Here is a 15,906-nt window from a genome sequence, read left to right as displayed (position 1 = left end):
GAAGAGATGCTATGATTATAGCACATAAAGCCTGCTTGAACTGGGGAGGTTAAAGTTAGATTTGGGAGAATTCACAGGGCTCCATGGACAGCCCATGACACAGTACTCAAAAGGCATAGCAAACCAAGGTCTGATTCAGACAGCAGGGTGGAACATGGCAGCAGGAGAGTTGAAGCAACAATGCAATTTGGAAGCCAGGCAGGGTTTCTGTCAGAATAAGGACGGCTGGCCTATGTGACAGTACTGTGGGAATTGCATCATGATTGGAAATTGATGGGCATGGATCAAAAGGAACGTAAGTTTCTTTGTCCTTCTTTCTCAAAGATGCAGCAGGCAAAGACAAATGGTGGATTTGAAATGTCTAAGTTTGGGAGTGGATTGTAGCAAGATGTCCTGGAAGTACTGGTCAGGCCAATGAACCAGGAGAGAGAGACTTGGTGATATGTTTTTTTTTTAAATTAGGGTGAGAACTAGAGCTGAGTGGGAATATATTTACAGGTAAGCCAAGAAGAAACAGAGAGCCATTGTATTTATTCATGCAAAAGGAATCTAGGTATTCTAGGCAGTCCTATTCGTTTAATTTTTAGAGTGTTGAGAATCTACAAGTAGATTACAAGTAACTCATACTGTCATTTTAAATGGTAGTTTCATATTTTACCACAATACTATGCTCTATTTACTCTCTAATAATTTCAGTCATACGCAAGTGAGGATAGTCTAATTGTGGACAGTTCTTTTCAAGAAATGAGAAAGCTCATCCTCAAGTGAGGGACATTTCAATGAAAATCCATCTGTGAGGGTAGACATCATGACTCCTGAATGTATTAAAATGATGTCCTCTTTCTCACTTGTCCTTTTATTCACCTGAAAGCAAGCCATCTTTATATTTTTAAGCTCTTCCGTGGACACAAGAATCTGATCAACAAATGATGTGATGATTTCTCTTCTTATGAGCATGGCACGTTGGACTAAAATAGCAGAAAGTTCTTCCAGGTGTGTTTCCAGTTACAAATGCTCCAAAGTTCAAGGATTTGAAAAATAGGAGTTGATTATTTTGGTTGATCTTTGTCCTGGTTTTTCCAAAATTTTCTCTGTAAAAATAAAAAGATGACAATAAAAATTTTTATATTTTTGTTTGAATTTTCTTCTGTAGACAACAGTTTAAGTGATTTTCCAGGTAGCACAAAATGCGTTTTGCAGAGGAGAGGAAAAACTAACCTTTTCTCAGTTTAATGGTGGCTTGCACTCGGCCATTTGCCCCCACTTTCTCAGCCACATCAATAATCCGCTGTACTGAGCGCTTGGCTATTTCTCCGCATCAAAGCAAATGCAAAATCTTACATCCTCCCAAGTTAAAACAGTGCCATTTATCATTAAGTGAAACACTGTACTGTGAGGATGGTTTTAGTTTAGCCTTTTCTTACCTTTTAACCTCCCAGCTTGAAATATGTCCATTTATCATTAAGAGAAACATTGCACTGAGAGTGGGTTAAATTTAAAAGCTTTTTGTTCCTGAAGTAACAGAGCCTCAAAACTTAACCACAGGGACATGGAAGTTAGAAACAGAAAATTCTTATGTGAAAACTTGCCTCCACTTATGGGAAAACAAAGTTGCATCCTAAAACATTCTCGCCTTGCCCTTTGTGAATAGCTGGGTAAGTCAGAGTCCCTGCTGTTTGTTGAAGCACGTTAATTATGGTGTAACCTGCCTGCTGTTGGGTTTGAACTGTTACAGAGCAAAGGTTAAGACAGGCATTAAGCAGAAGGTTTGAAAGGCTTCTAAGCTCCAACTGCTCTGCAGAGGAGAACTGTAGATAATGCAGCAAGGGAAGCAAAGTGAGATCTAACAGGTTTTGTTTTACTGAAGGGGAAACAGAGGAGTGTTTCTGTAATCGACCCGGGTAGATTTAGATGCCCCCTGCCCCCCAAAAACTCCTCCCACTGTTGCTTAGAGGAGACATTTTTGAACAAATGGTGCAAGGCATTTATGAGAGTAGCTATACACCTGAAATCCTGCATTCTCGTGGATTGGTGCAATACCCAATAGGTAAAACAAGGCTAGGGGTAGGGGAGAGCTTCCTTTACGCCTGCCCCTGCACAACTAAAGGATATCAACATTTCCAGAAATAATGTGATACCAAGGGAAGAGTGATTTTCCCCACTAGGAAATTATGTCAGAATTTTTAAAGGGCATGTACCTTCAAAAGAGTCCTATAGGTCAGTGGTTTTCAAAGCTTAGCACACTTCAGAATCACCTGGAGGGTTTGTTAAAAGAGCGATCACTCATTCTGGGGAAAACAAGCTGCTGTGTTGTGAGCATCCCTCTGGAGAGACCACAGCCTGACTGTACCCTCATAAGAGACCTTGAACCTGAACCAGCCAGATTCCTGACCCCCAGACACTGTGGGATGTAATAAATGTGTATTGAAATGCTTGGTTTTGGGATATGTTGCTACACCAAATAGATAACTAATACAATAGTAAACACCTCTGTATATAAAAGTCCTAACTTTAAGAAATCATAGACAAAGTGTAAGAATAAACAGCAATTGGAACCTAAACCCTAATATATTGACAAACCATCAAAGTGACCAGTATGAAATAACTTTTCAGGAATCAGAATGTTGCATGGGCTGGCCTGGAAAAAGAAAATATCGATGGTTCAGGAAGTGACAGGAAGAGAAATTTCAAATGCGCTTAGGTCAAAGCTATGACCCTGATTCCTCCATGGAAAAAAAATTTAATCCATATATTACATAGAGTATAAAAATTGATAAGATGTACAATTTTCATTTATAATTTAGTGCACGTTTGTAAACGTATATATTTATCTAGTCTACAAAACTTGCAAACGTATACTTGTCAAATTCAAAACAGTTGTTTTATAAACCTGCACGTGCAATATTCTAGACATTAACTTCAATCGTTCTCAATTAAGTATTTAGTTCTCTCTGTGAAATATCGGTTAATGATACCGATAAGCAAGGATGACAAATATGTTTCAAGTCATAAACTGACACTCAGAATTCCATTGAAGCTTCATGATCACCGTGTTGAGATCTCTGACGCTACAGCCAGACTTAAGGAGGAAAATATGATGATCACTTAAAATGGTTGTCTTGGGCATGGTGTGGATAGAGTATTGGCATTTCAACAGGGGAATCAAGCCAACACTTAGAAATGGAACCTTGTTTCCCAAACAGATGAATCAAATAAGAAGCACACATAGGTTTGGTTGCTTATTTGTTTTGGGGGGAGGCAAATTTAATGCACTTTGATTTACATCAATTCTATTCCACAAAAACACATGCCAATGAAATGACCCTTTAGCAGAAAGAGGAACAGCATATTCTCCTTGCATAGATTTTCTGAGAATTAAATAAATATCTATATAAAACTTGGCCTCCTGTATGTAATCCTACAATATGTTTCCTTGGGAATAAGTCAAACCAACATACACTTGAAAAAATAACAGCAAAGCCAAGTTCCTTCCTCCCGGACATGACCATTACAGTTTATCTGTTCCAGCCACTTCAAATATCAAATCTAAGTTTAATGTAGAGACTGGCATTAAAAAGGCAGGGTGATGCATGGATCAAATGATTCCTGTCACGAAGTCAAGTCTAAAATGTCATCTGTTCTCGTAGTCAGGAATATCAACTTTGGTCTTCATAATTAATTTTAAAAATAAATTGTATCTATTATTTTTTCTATACCTATACCTAACAAATGTTTCAGCTGATTCTTTCCCATTACTGAACTGATCTGAAATTTGACTGCAATGTGTCTTTTTATTTCATTTTATTTTTTTGGGGGGGAGGCAGTGTTCTTTAAATTTTTTAAATTTTAAAAATGATTTTTTGAGAACATGTTCATTTATAAATTACATTTTATTTTTATGCTAATGATAGATCAAATAGTTTTTCAATATTGCAGTTGTAAATCTAATATGAATATGTGAGTATACTTTTTTGAAAATGATATATGTGTAATATTGTAAACACCTTGAGGTTTCCTTTTAATCAGAATAGAGAGGTAAACCACTGTGTGCTATAATGCACAAAGGGTTAGAAAGAAAGACTGCCGATGAATTGTAGTCTTTGTGGCCTAAGCATTCTGGGACACAAATAGGAGTATGGAGCATTTGGGTTCCAGGTGACAAATAAAAATGGCAAGTAATAGGATATTTTGGAGTATATGAGGAAGCCATTTTGTGTAAACCTAATTCAGCCTGACCTTGTCTTTCCAAAAGGGCCTGACAGAGGCCGTTGAGTATGCATTGTATATCTGCTTTAGAGATTCCCTATGGCAAGAGCAAAAGGCCCTTGAGATAGAGGTGCAACTTCTCTCCCCCTCCCAACGTTGGCATCTCCTTAAAGATTAAGCATCCTTCTTTAGGCTGGGAACCGATTGCAGCGCTCATCTGTGACCGCCCCCCCCCAGCCGGAGGCAACACACCTGCCACCCTGCAGCGTTCGCTGAGACAGCAGACCTATCTGCTGTTTCCATCAATCGCTGTGCTGACAGAGCAGCCTCGTGACTATTGTAAAAGGGACATTTCAATCATATGTGAAACATACTCTTTGAGGGTATATAACCACCTTGTATACCCCTACTTCTTTGGAGTGCTCTGTTCCTTTGTGGAAAGACTCTCCCAGGTTATAATCCTCAGATTTAAGCTCAGAATAAACTCACCCAAATTTTCATTTATAGCTTGATTATGGATTATCATCGTCGACATACGTTATAGAATTAACCTTCCAGAATTGTTAACTCTAAATCCCATATATTAGTTTGCAAGGGCTTCTATAACAAAGCACCACAAACTGAACGATAGAATTGTCTCACAATTCTAGAGACTAGAGTTTGAAGTCAAGGTGTCAGCAGTGTTGGTTCCTTTTGAGGGCTATAAGGGACAATCTGTTCCATGCCTTTCCCCTAGCTTCCAGGGGCTTCTGACAATATGTGGCATTTTATTGGCTTGCAGAAACATCATTTGATGTCTGTCTTCATCTTCGCGTGGCATTTTCCCTGTGTTTGTGTGACTGTGTCCAAATTTTATCTTTTTATAGGGACATCGATTTTATTGGTTTAGGGCCCACCTTAATGACTTCATCTAAATGAATTACATCTGCAATCACCCTAGTTCCAAATAAGGTCACATTTTGAGGTACTGGGGGTTAGGACTTCAACATATGAATTTATGGAGGGGGTACATAATTCCATACACAACATCCCATTCTCCAAGGCAGCAAGTTAAATGTCAATTTCTTATTTATTTATTTTTTTTGCTGAGGAAGATTGTCTCTGAGCTAACAACTGTGCCATTCTTCCTCCATTTTGTATGTGGGATGCCACCACAGCATGGCTTGATGAGCAGAGTGTAGGTCCACGCCCAGGATCAGAACCTGTGAACCCCAGGCTGCTGAAGTGGAGTATACGAACTTAACCACTATGCCACCAGGCCGGGCCCTAAATGTCAATCTTATCTGAACTGAGAGATGTCCAAACCTAGAAGATTTGTTCTGAAATGCAAGGATATGAGGCCTCTGAGAAATTTCTCAAATTTGGATCAGAGAAAAATGCCTTGTAGCAGTCAAAGCAGGGACTCAGAGAAGTACAGGCACAGTGTCCAGCCTCCAAGAAAAAGCAGTTTATCAAGGTCTTAGCAGATTTTCAAGTGAATTTGTCATATGCCTAGTCCCATTTATAAAACAAAAACTGTAGTTAGCTTTTGCAAATGATCATACACACTAAGAGTATAGCCATATTTAGCAGTGAGTTGATAATACTAGAAACTAGTATTTCTGAGCTTCCTTAATTCTAAATCCTATCCACTTGAGGAAACAACATTCCTGTTACAAGTACCACCCACAGGAAGCTGTTGGCAGAAAGAAACTGATGAGATTAACCAAGATAATGACAGTTTTCAAAAAAATTATGTTGCCATCCCACCTCTCTTTTGAAGTGTTATGACTGAATATCCAAAAGCAGGGATAAGATTTTCTTGGAAAATGTGTTCAAACTTTTGAAGCCTAAAGGCAAAAGGTAAGAAAAATCCCTACAATGTAAATCCATTTATGGCCTGATTGTAATAAATAGCTTGAGCTTAGAATGATTTTTGGTGAACAAGGATAATATTCTTTGCTCATAAACAAATGCCAATAAATATTCATGGGGAAGCTTGGTGTCAGCAAGTTAGCTTGCTGGTCTATCGTCCAATATAAATCATGTGTAAAATATATATCTTGTACTACTTACCTAACTACTTCAGATACCTTTTATAGAGAAATACTACACATTATCCAAGGATTAAGCTAAGGTTGAATGCCCTACTTGGCCTATGAGCCAAAAAAGCCAGTCTTTTCAAATAGATTAAATTTCAACCCACTCAGAATTTTCAAAGAAATTGATATTGAAGCTAGCAAGATAATAGAAGCAAGACAAGAACTCAGGGTCACAGAAAACACAGCTCCAATGAGGAAAGCAAACTGGAGTCAGAAACTCAGCAAGTGATTGTAACAGGCTACATAAAAGCCATTGATAAATATTAAAGCAGATGTGGCTTCTGCCATCCATGAAACATTTTTTATGTACTTTTTTGTCGTGACAGGAACTAGTCCCAGGACATGAACAGCCAAAGCTCTTCTACGTCATGGGTAAACAGTTAGGTTGGAAAATGTTCAGTGTTTTTTTTCCTGGCAAAAGAGTCAAAGCTAGGGTCAGTGGTCACCAAGAAGGATCATTGTCCTTGTAAATTACAAGTAGAATAGTACAGATTTATGTGCTTATAGCAGATATAGCGCCTGGCCATGCATCATTTCATTGACTTGCTCAGAGTTCAACTTCCCACTGGGTGAAAGTGCAAATGGTGAATGCCACCCTGATTCTAGTACCTTTCCTTGCCTCTGCCCCTGTGGCAGCTGTTCTGGGGGTCACCAGGCTTTGGGTAAGCCAGATATTATAGGACAACCTTATTTGGCTGAACTTCCTGAGAAAAACCATACTTACATCTCTATGTCAATGAACAGACGGCAAGTTTGCTAAATTTTAGAGGAAGCTTATTTATTTTTGAAATCCAAAAAAACATGTCCGTATAACTAAAGTTGATGACATCCCAAAACAAACTGTCTGGGTATGAAAGAATCATCAAATATGATTGCAGAGGAATATTAAAAAGGTCTTACCCTCTGCTGATTAGTCAAAATTTCTTCCATGCTCCCACCTTGTTTTGTCTTACAAATTATTGCTGTGGAAAATTAGGAGATTATATTAGAAAGCCAAGATGGTGACAAGGTCTTTAGAGTTTGGGATATTGAAAGTTGTGAGGCCATGTATGGTTATTTAGGAGATGTCTAAAAACATAATCATAGATTATATTTCTTAACGCATGTGTTTGCATAAAAATATTTTTCAAAAAATCAAAAAGAAGTCACTGCAGGTAATACTGTTGCATAATAAACTACTCCAAACTTACCAACAACCCTTTCACTATACCCACAGATTCTTTTGTTCTGTAATTTAGAAAAAGCAAAGCAGAAATGATTTGTCTCTCTTCCACAATATCTGGAGCCTGAAATGGTAAGTATTGGAGGCTACATTGACTCAACATTAGAAGGATAGAATCATTTGAATGCTCATTCACTCACATATCTGGACCCTGGGATGAGAAAACTCAAAAACTAAGGTCTCAAACTGGAGAGCCCACGTGTGGCTTCTTCATATAGCTTGGTTTCCTCACAGCACGGTAGCATCAGAGTAGTCAGATTTCTTACACAGTGGCTCAGGGTTCCAAGTGTGAATGTTCCAGCAAGCAAAGCAAGAAGTTGTATGATCTTTTCCGACCAAGATTCAGAAGATACTCAATATCATTTCCATAACCTTATATTGGTTATAAACTAGTCACTAGCCCACTCAGATTCAAGAGGAGCGGACAGAGACCACACTTCTTGATGTAAACAGTGTCATGTGCAATGGGAGCTATTTTTGTGATCATCTTTGAAAAGTACAATCTCACATGGAAAGTTTTATTTTGTCCAAATGGGTTATGAAACAAAACTATAGCCTTAGATTACACGTTAATTTTTATGTGTTTAGTCAGCATGCATTTACTAAGCATGATATACTAAATACACTCTGTGTTAGGAGTTATCAGGTTTGGATTAAGAAAAAGCATGGTCCTTGTGCTTATGGAATACACAAACGTATGAAACATAACACACGGCAGTAACTATTAAAAATAATTTTTTTTCTTGCAAAAGGGCCGTAGATATTCAGTGATGGGGCTAAGAGAAATAATGAATAGTCAAGAAAGTTTTCTGAGAAATGGACCTTCAACTGGGTTTTGGGGAAGAGGAGCCAATTCAATTCAACAAAAAGTCCTAGTATGGGACAAAGTCAAATAAGACAAAATTGCTTCTCTCAAAAGAAATAAAATATAAGACAACCACACAAAATAGGAACATAAAAGAGAAATGGGGGCCAGCTCTGTGGCCAAGTGGTTAAGTTCGCGCGCTCCGCTGCGGCAGCCTGGGTTCGGATCCTGGGCGCAGACATGGCACCGCTCGTCAGGCCACGTTGAAGCGGCGTCCCACGTCCCACAACTAGAAGGACCTGCAACTAAGATATACAACTGTGTACGGGGGAGGGGGTGGGGGAGATAAAGCATAAGAAAAAAAAAAGATTGGCAATAGTTGTTAGCCCAGGTACCAATCTTTAAAAAAAAAAAAAAAGAATATAAAAAAGAAATGGAGACAATAGAAAAGGATTTATGATGATGGTGCCATTTGGATTAACTTGGAAAACCGAGAAGATTTGACATATAGAAGAGGAATGCAGAAGTTCCTGATTTTCTAGATAAGGCTATTCAGAAATATTTATGTGTCTAATGTGGCAAGAGTATATAATGTGTTTAGTAAAAGGGTGGAAGATAAGACAAGAAAAAATAAATATGGTCACAAAGTGGTAAGTCTTAAACTTTTGAAGATCATGCGTACTCTGAGTGGCCAGTGCGTGCATATGAAGAGGAGGGCAGCATAACTGAAGGAAGCTTCAAGAAGTTAGCTCACTCTGGAAGTACAGAACGGACAGAGTGGCATAGAAAAAAGACGGAGGCAACAAAATCCATCTGGAATCCCTTTCAGTGACTGGAATTCTCATATTTTTTAATTCTGGTCAAGTCAGCTTCACCACCAGTAGTCATGCATAAAAATGTTCTACAAAACATCCTATTTGTTAAAGAAACGATTAGCTATTGAGAGTCTATCTTCTCTGATATGTTCTTAGTTCTTTTCTGAAATTTCTTTAGTGGCTTAGAACAAATATTATTATCCATGTATTTTGTAACTGGCTTGGATTTTTGTGTTGAAATCATTCTTAACAAATAATATACATTGAAATGTACTGAGACTTTTACTTAATTTCTGTAGTATTAACCATTCCACACTGTGGAATCCCACTATTTCCTCAAGATATCTTGGGTATTCTATGTGACACAGGAACACCTAACTTAGAAACCGAGCGAAAGCATCAATGTCAATCTACATATCAAATATTAATGGGATAAACATATAGATTATATTACAGATTATATTATGTGCCTAATTGTGTATTTTGTATATTAAAGAATGTAAAAGTATAAATATTTTCAACTTAGTAAGAATTTGCTGACACAAATTCTAGAATTATCTTCTTGTGCCCTACCGGATAATCTTCGAAACTCTCAGGAGTGCATGAACCTCACTTTGGCGATCCCTGGTGTAAAGCCATGGAAATAAAGCTGTTGAGAAAGGAGAATGAATCAGAAACAGGAAGAATGGAAGTGGCATCTCACTGAATATGGCATTTTAGAAGTTCCTTTTGAGAACTCTGAAAGGGTAATTATATACTCTTCGTGTTGGATCTTGTCTGTTTGGGGCATCAAACAACTTCAATTAACAACACAAACATGAAAATTTCTATCTTGGCACTTGAAGGATGCCTCTTAAACCATTATGTATCCTCTTCAATGTGAAATCAAGTTTACACGCATTGCCAAGAGGATACCCGTCAATAAGTGAATGCATCACATTATTGAAGAAACTGTCCAACATGAAGATTCACTTCAGGCAACAGAACGACCACCAAATCAGTGGAATTTTGTCTAATTTCTACCACACTAAAGAATTAGCTTTCAAAGAAGAAAAGATGCCAAAACATTTGTTTGTTGGGAGACCCTCTTAAGCTAAGTGCTAAGTATAATTCACTCAAACACTTTGTGGTATTCACCTTTTTCAGCTTATCTCATCCAAATGATCAATAGCCATTACATCAGAAGACAAATGTGTCCATCAAATGGGTGCTGGAAGGGAAGCAGAAGAGCAAGATAAATGTCATACATTTGTATGAGCCAGTCTTCTGACTTGGGACATAATGCAATCAGGAGGGAATCTAGAGTCGGGGAAAGGCACCATGAGAACACACAGTGGGGAAGTTTATCCCTGACCATGATGAGACAGGACATTGTCTGCCCTGATTCACCAAGGAGCTTCCTAAAGATCAGAAATTGCATCTCTGTCATCTTGCTTCCTGCTCCAAATAGATTTTCTTAACACTGGCAGGTTCCCATCCAGTCTTACTTATGTACTAGCCCATTTCACATAAAGGTTATCTAGCTAAAGCAACTTTTTTCCTTAAGTGCCACAAACTTTTCCTCTGTATAATCTATTTTGGGACTGCTTAAGTCTCCCCCTTTAATTTCTACCCATTGTCATATCTCTGTCATATGTGTGGCTGCTTATTTAACCCTCTATTTTGCTCCAGACAGCAGATCTTATGTGATCTTGGACTCATGTTAATAGCTTTTGCTTTCCCGGATGTTTTATTTTGCATATGTTGAAACCATTACTTGGTTTTCTTCCCCTGACCTAAAGTTAGTGCCCCTTCTGGTATTCTTTATTAAATGTCATTTGTCTGAATTAAGAAATTCTGCTATATCCCTCTCTAAAGAATTTTTCAAACTTTATAGCTAGAGAACTAGTGTTTTTGTTTTTATGGCAGGGGATGGGAAACTACAGCCCATAGGCCAAATATTTTCTTTTCTCTCCAAAGCCCCAGCACATAGTTGTACATCCTAGCTATAAGTCATTCTAGTTCTTTCTATGTGGGATGCTGCCACACATGGCCTGACGAGTAGTGTGTAGGTCTGCACCCAGGATCCCAACCAGCTAACTCCAAGACACCAAAGTGGAACATGCAAATTTAACTACTCAGCCATGGAGCCAGCCCCTTAATGTCTATTTTTGTGAAGATGTTTATTGGAACACAGCCAATACCTATTGAGTTATGTATTGCCCATGGCTGCATTTGCACTACAGAAGAGTAGAGTACTTGTGACAGAGACCATATAACACACAAAGCCTAAAATATTTGCTATCTGGCCCTTTACAGAAAAAGTTTGCCAATCTCTGAATTAGGAGCTTTGGGCAATAAGGAGGCTATTTGCATAATATAAGTTTATGGTATTGACATTCTTGAGAAGAGAAAACAGAGAAAGTGAAAGTAACTAGGAATCCTGTTTAATTTCTTGTTATTCCCACTCAATATGCTCATGATTTGAATAATTTTTTAAAAACCCACAGTAACTAAGAAGCTTGAATACACCTTACCAGGAACCTAAATTAAGGGAGAAATTCTAGAATAAAAATAAAATATTTTTTATAACTTACTTTGAGCAAGAATTCAAATCTTCCTAAACAAAGACATCTGAGCCCCACAGTCTCTGATTCAAAGCAAATCAGACCTTTTTTTTTTATTATCATGGCCAGAAAATATGAGGGTGAAAGTCAGAATGGTCTGGAAGAGACAGTACTGTTTGTCAAACTAGTTTTCTCCCCTCTTCTCTAAAGCCAGGTCAATTTTGTTCTTTTCTGGTACCATAATTACTCTCAGCCTGAAGTCTTTTTTTCCCTCTGTGGCTTTGAGAAATAAGTCATTTATAAAAGTACAAAAAGACTGATTATTCCAAATACCACAGCCAACTTCTTAGCCCTTTCTCATATAATTACTTAGGAGATGAGTTTGAGAACTTGTCATGGCCCATTCTAGAATGTGTGTCATCCTATTGCCTTTTAAACTGTCATATTGTTCCTTTTAAAAAAATTTTAACTTAGCCTAGGCATAGAAAATGCAAAACTGATGCAAAATGCAGGCTTATGATAAATTATCTGAAAGTTATTGTATATCACTATTTTTAATAATAATAATACAACTCTTTCTTTTGAAATAGGGTAGATCTCATTGGTTCTGGCCTCTATGTTGCTGAATCTTCAGTAGCTTGGTGTGTTAGGAATCTCAGCTGTAGACAATAGAAGCCACTGTAGATAGCTTCAAGAGATGGGGATTTATTAAGGAATAGAGAGAACTCAAAGAATCATTAGAGGCAGTCCAAGAGACTTCCGGCAAGGTTGCTGCGGTATCCACCATGATTAGGAAGCCCTGAATACGAAAGCTACTTACATAGCTACTGTTTCGAGACCTGCACTCCATTTTCCATCCTTTGGAAGCGATAACAACTGGAAGCCACAGCCGCTCTTACTGGATGCAGTACCGATGCTGTCTCTGTCATGATCAGAAAGTTATGGAATTAGGAGTTAGTCTCCCCAGTGGCTAGCTCTAGAACTTAGCTGCCTTTGCTAAACCCAAGCCAGCAAAAATGATTGTCCTTGGTCCAGCTTGCTTTCTCATATTACTCAGTTCTGAATTAAGTCTTATGTGTGTTCATTTGTTCGGTAGAAGATAAACTAAAATCATCTGGTCTCTAAAAGCAAGGGAGGCTGGGCAGTGGTTTTATTTTGTTTTGTTTTGAACCCTACATCGAAGTAGCAGGATTTAAACATGGGAAATTATCAAAATGTGGAGAGTATATTCTAAAGAAATAACATCTATACATCCTTATTGGAGATAATAGGGAACACTGGGTTAGGTTGGGGTTAGCAAAACAAGTTCCAGTATCACCTATCCAGAGCAGACAAGAAAAATCAAGTCATAAATATAACAACCAAGTCGCTAAGACCCGTCCCTTTAATTTTTTAATGTTATCATTAAAATTTAAATTAAAATACTTCTTGAATAAAAACCCTCAGCAATCAGTTTTCACTGGCTTTAGCACTATAAAGATAGATTGTATACATATATTCAGTGGTTTAGATAAGCACCCAAGAAAAAAAATAATTTTAATTTAAATAGAAGTTAAACCATTATAACTTGTTCTATCCATCAAGCCGCCTCTCACTCTTGACGACCCTGTGAATGAGTGATGTCCACAATGTCCTATTCTCAACAGCCCTACTCAGCTCCTGTAGATTCATGCCTTTGACTTCCTTTATGAAGGCAATCCAGCCTATATTTGGTTTTTGTGTTTTCCTGCTGCCGTCTACTTTTCCCAGCATTATTGTCTTTTCCAAAGAATCCTGCTTTCTCACGAGGTGCCCATAGTGGTCCAGCCTCAGTTTATCATTTTTCCTCCAGTCATAGTTCAGGCTTAATTTGCTCTAGAACCCACTTGTTTGTCTCTCTGGCAGTCCAGGGTATCCGAAGAGCTCTCCTCCAACACCAGGTTTCAAATGAATCAAATTTTTTCCTGTCAGCCTTCTTCACTGTCCAGCTTTTATACCCCGTACATAATAACTGGGAATACAAGGGTGTGGATAACGTTGGCCTTAGTCTCTAATGACACTTCCTTCCACTTGATGATCTCTCCTAATTCTTCCCTTGCTGCCCTTCCAAGTCTCAGTCTTCTCTGGATTTCTTGGCTGCATCTCCATTGATGACTGAACCACGGTAAACAAACTCTTCAACAATTTCAATGTCTTCGTTGTCTACATTAAAGTTGTGTAGTTGTTCTGTAGTCGTGATTTTTGTCTTCTTGATGTTCAAATGTAGTCTTGCTTAGTCACTTTCTTCTTTCACTTTTGTCAGAAGTCGTTTCAAGTCATTGTTCTTTCTGCCAGTAAAATGGTGTCACCTGCATATCTTAGATTGTTGATATTTCTTCCACTAATTTTCACTCCTTCTTCGTCTGAATCCAGCCCAGCTTTTTGTATGATATGTTCTGCATACAGATAAATTATTATAAGTAGATGCAGGAAAATCAAACAAACAAAAAACTATAAAGATTTTTCCTTGCAGAAGATTCAAACAAAATTATGCTCAATAATTATTATTGTGTCATCACTATGAAGTTAAAAATAACCAAATATTTTTGTCAAGTGGTCTTGGTGGCAAAAATAGAAAAAGGTGAGGTTTGTCTCTAGGTCTTCTCATTCAGGATTCCCCTTTCTTCACTCTTTAAGAACAGAAGTCCAAATACTTTCCTAGTCCCACTTCAAAAAATTTTCTCCGTCTACAATCTGCTCTAATTTTCTAGAATGCTCAAAACCAGAACTGTCCAATAGAATTCTCTGTGATGTTGGAATGGTGACTATGTTCTATATTCTGTGTTGTCCAATGACTTAGCACTGTCTGGCTATCGAGTACTTGAAATGTAGGTAGAATGACTGAAGAACTGACTTCTTAAATTTTACTTATTTTAATTAAGTTAGAATAGCCACCTGTGGACAGGTGGTTTCATATTGAATGGGCCCACTCCAAACTTTTATCTCTTTTTCACCTTCACTTCTATTTTCTTAGTAGAATGGGATAGTTGATCTCTGATTTAGGTATCTAAGAAAGTAATCCATGTTTATTATTTTACATTGGGGCACTGATAATTGCATCTGTATTATCCATGGAAGCTGTATTTGTGTTTGGAAATAGAAAGATTCTTAATTCAATGATAAATTTTTTCAATTATCTCTGTGATGAGCCCTACCCTGGGTACTGGGGCTGTGGCAGAGAATGAAGCAGAGATAATAAATAAACCAGTAAACATACAATCGGACAAGTAATGAGCAGTCCTGTAAAGAAATATGATGCAAGGTGATTTTTATAAAGGTCATCATGAGGGAGAATATTTTGTAAATACAAATATATACAAAATCCAAGAATACTTCTAATTATTTAATATTAAGCAGACTGTGGAAGACATTTTAACTTTCTAGTTCTTCATAAAAAATAATACAAATGATTCCCTTTTATTGCAATAACGCCAATTAAATTATCCTGAAAGTCTGCAGCAACAAAACACCTAAAAATGCAGATAAATCATATATAGATTATTGTAAGTATAGGCATTAAACACAGATAGACTTGAAGTAATGGATATCTTCTGATGTCAAGACGTTAGCCAAAATTTGAGTCCTTGTACAGAAACTTTGGCTGCCATGAGGCACTTCCTAATGACAGGAGCCTACAGCTTTGGTCTTAGTGGCCGTTGTTATGAAGAATGCACATCAACATGGGGAATGTTACAAAGACGTGGGCCCATATAAGAAAGGATATGGAATCTGAGACTTCAGTGCAAAATTAATGCTAATGAAAGGCGAGAGCTGACATGAGTGGAAAAATCATCCCCAGGGCAGGCAGGCAGGCAGGCAGGCAGGCAGGGAATCTGTATGTGTCCTCCTGGGCTGTGGGTACAAGGAATGAAAACTTCCCCACAGATTGTGTAATGATGGGCCAGGCCTTAGGTGGATGTGGGCCTGAATTTACAATATTTACATCATCCAAAACTTAAAGGGGACCAAATGGCAGAAAGTCAAATCTTCTCTGGAAGAACGCAGTCTTAATATAAGCCTCAGAGATTCCCCGCAGATAAAATTCTAGTGAATATGAAAATTAAATACACACACAAGTACTAGGCATCAAAAGCAAGAATAATTACAAAATCTATAATGTGAATACCAGAATCAGATACATAAGGACCTCAGAAATTTATATTGACAGATACAAAAGTTAAAAAGTATTCTAGTTATGATTAAAGAAATAAAA

The 15,906-nt window shown here is 37.7% G+C and overlaps 1 long non-coding RNA gene across 3 annotated transcripts; it reads right to left on the bottom strand.

Moving 5' to 3' along the window:
- Window positions 1–510: 510 nt before the first annotated feature.
- On the bottom strand, window positions 511–14,423 carry LOC139075618 (uncharacterized). 3 transcript variants are annotated; one of them, XR_011526222.1, is made up of 4 exons: window positions 13,243–14,423; window positions 12,496–12,597; window positions 10,267–10,339; window positions 511–1,091 (listed from the first exon to the last, which is right to left on the bottom strand). It is a non-coding gene; the product is annotated as an uncharacterized lncRNA (long non-coding RNA). The 3 variants fall into 3 exon arrangements; XR_011526221.1 differs by having other exon boundaries at window positions 13,234–14,411; XR_011526223.1 differs by having other exon boundaries at window positions 13,349–14,406.
- Between the last annotated feature and the right edge of the window lie 1,483 nt (window positions 14,424–15,906).

Source organism: Equus przewalskii, chromosome 14 (assembly GCF_037783145.1).
Source record: "Equus przewalskii isolate Varuska chromosome 14, EquPr2, whole genome shotgun sequence".
NCBI lineage: Eukaryota > Metazoa > Chordata > Mammalia > Perissodactyla > Equidae > Equus > Equus przewalskii.
Note: the sequence above shows the minus strand (reverse complement) of the source record. Positions and strands in the feature narration are given on the sequence as shown.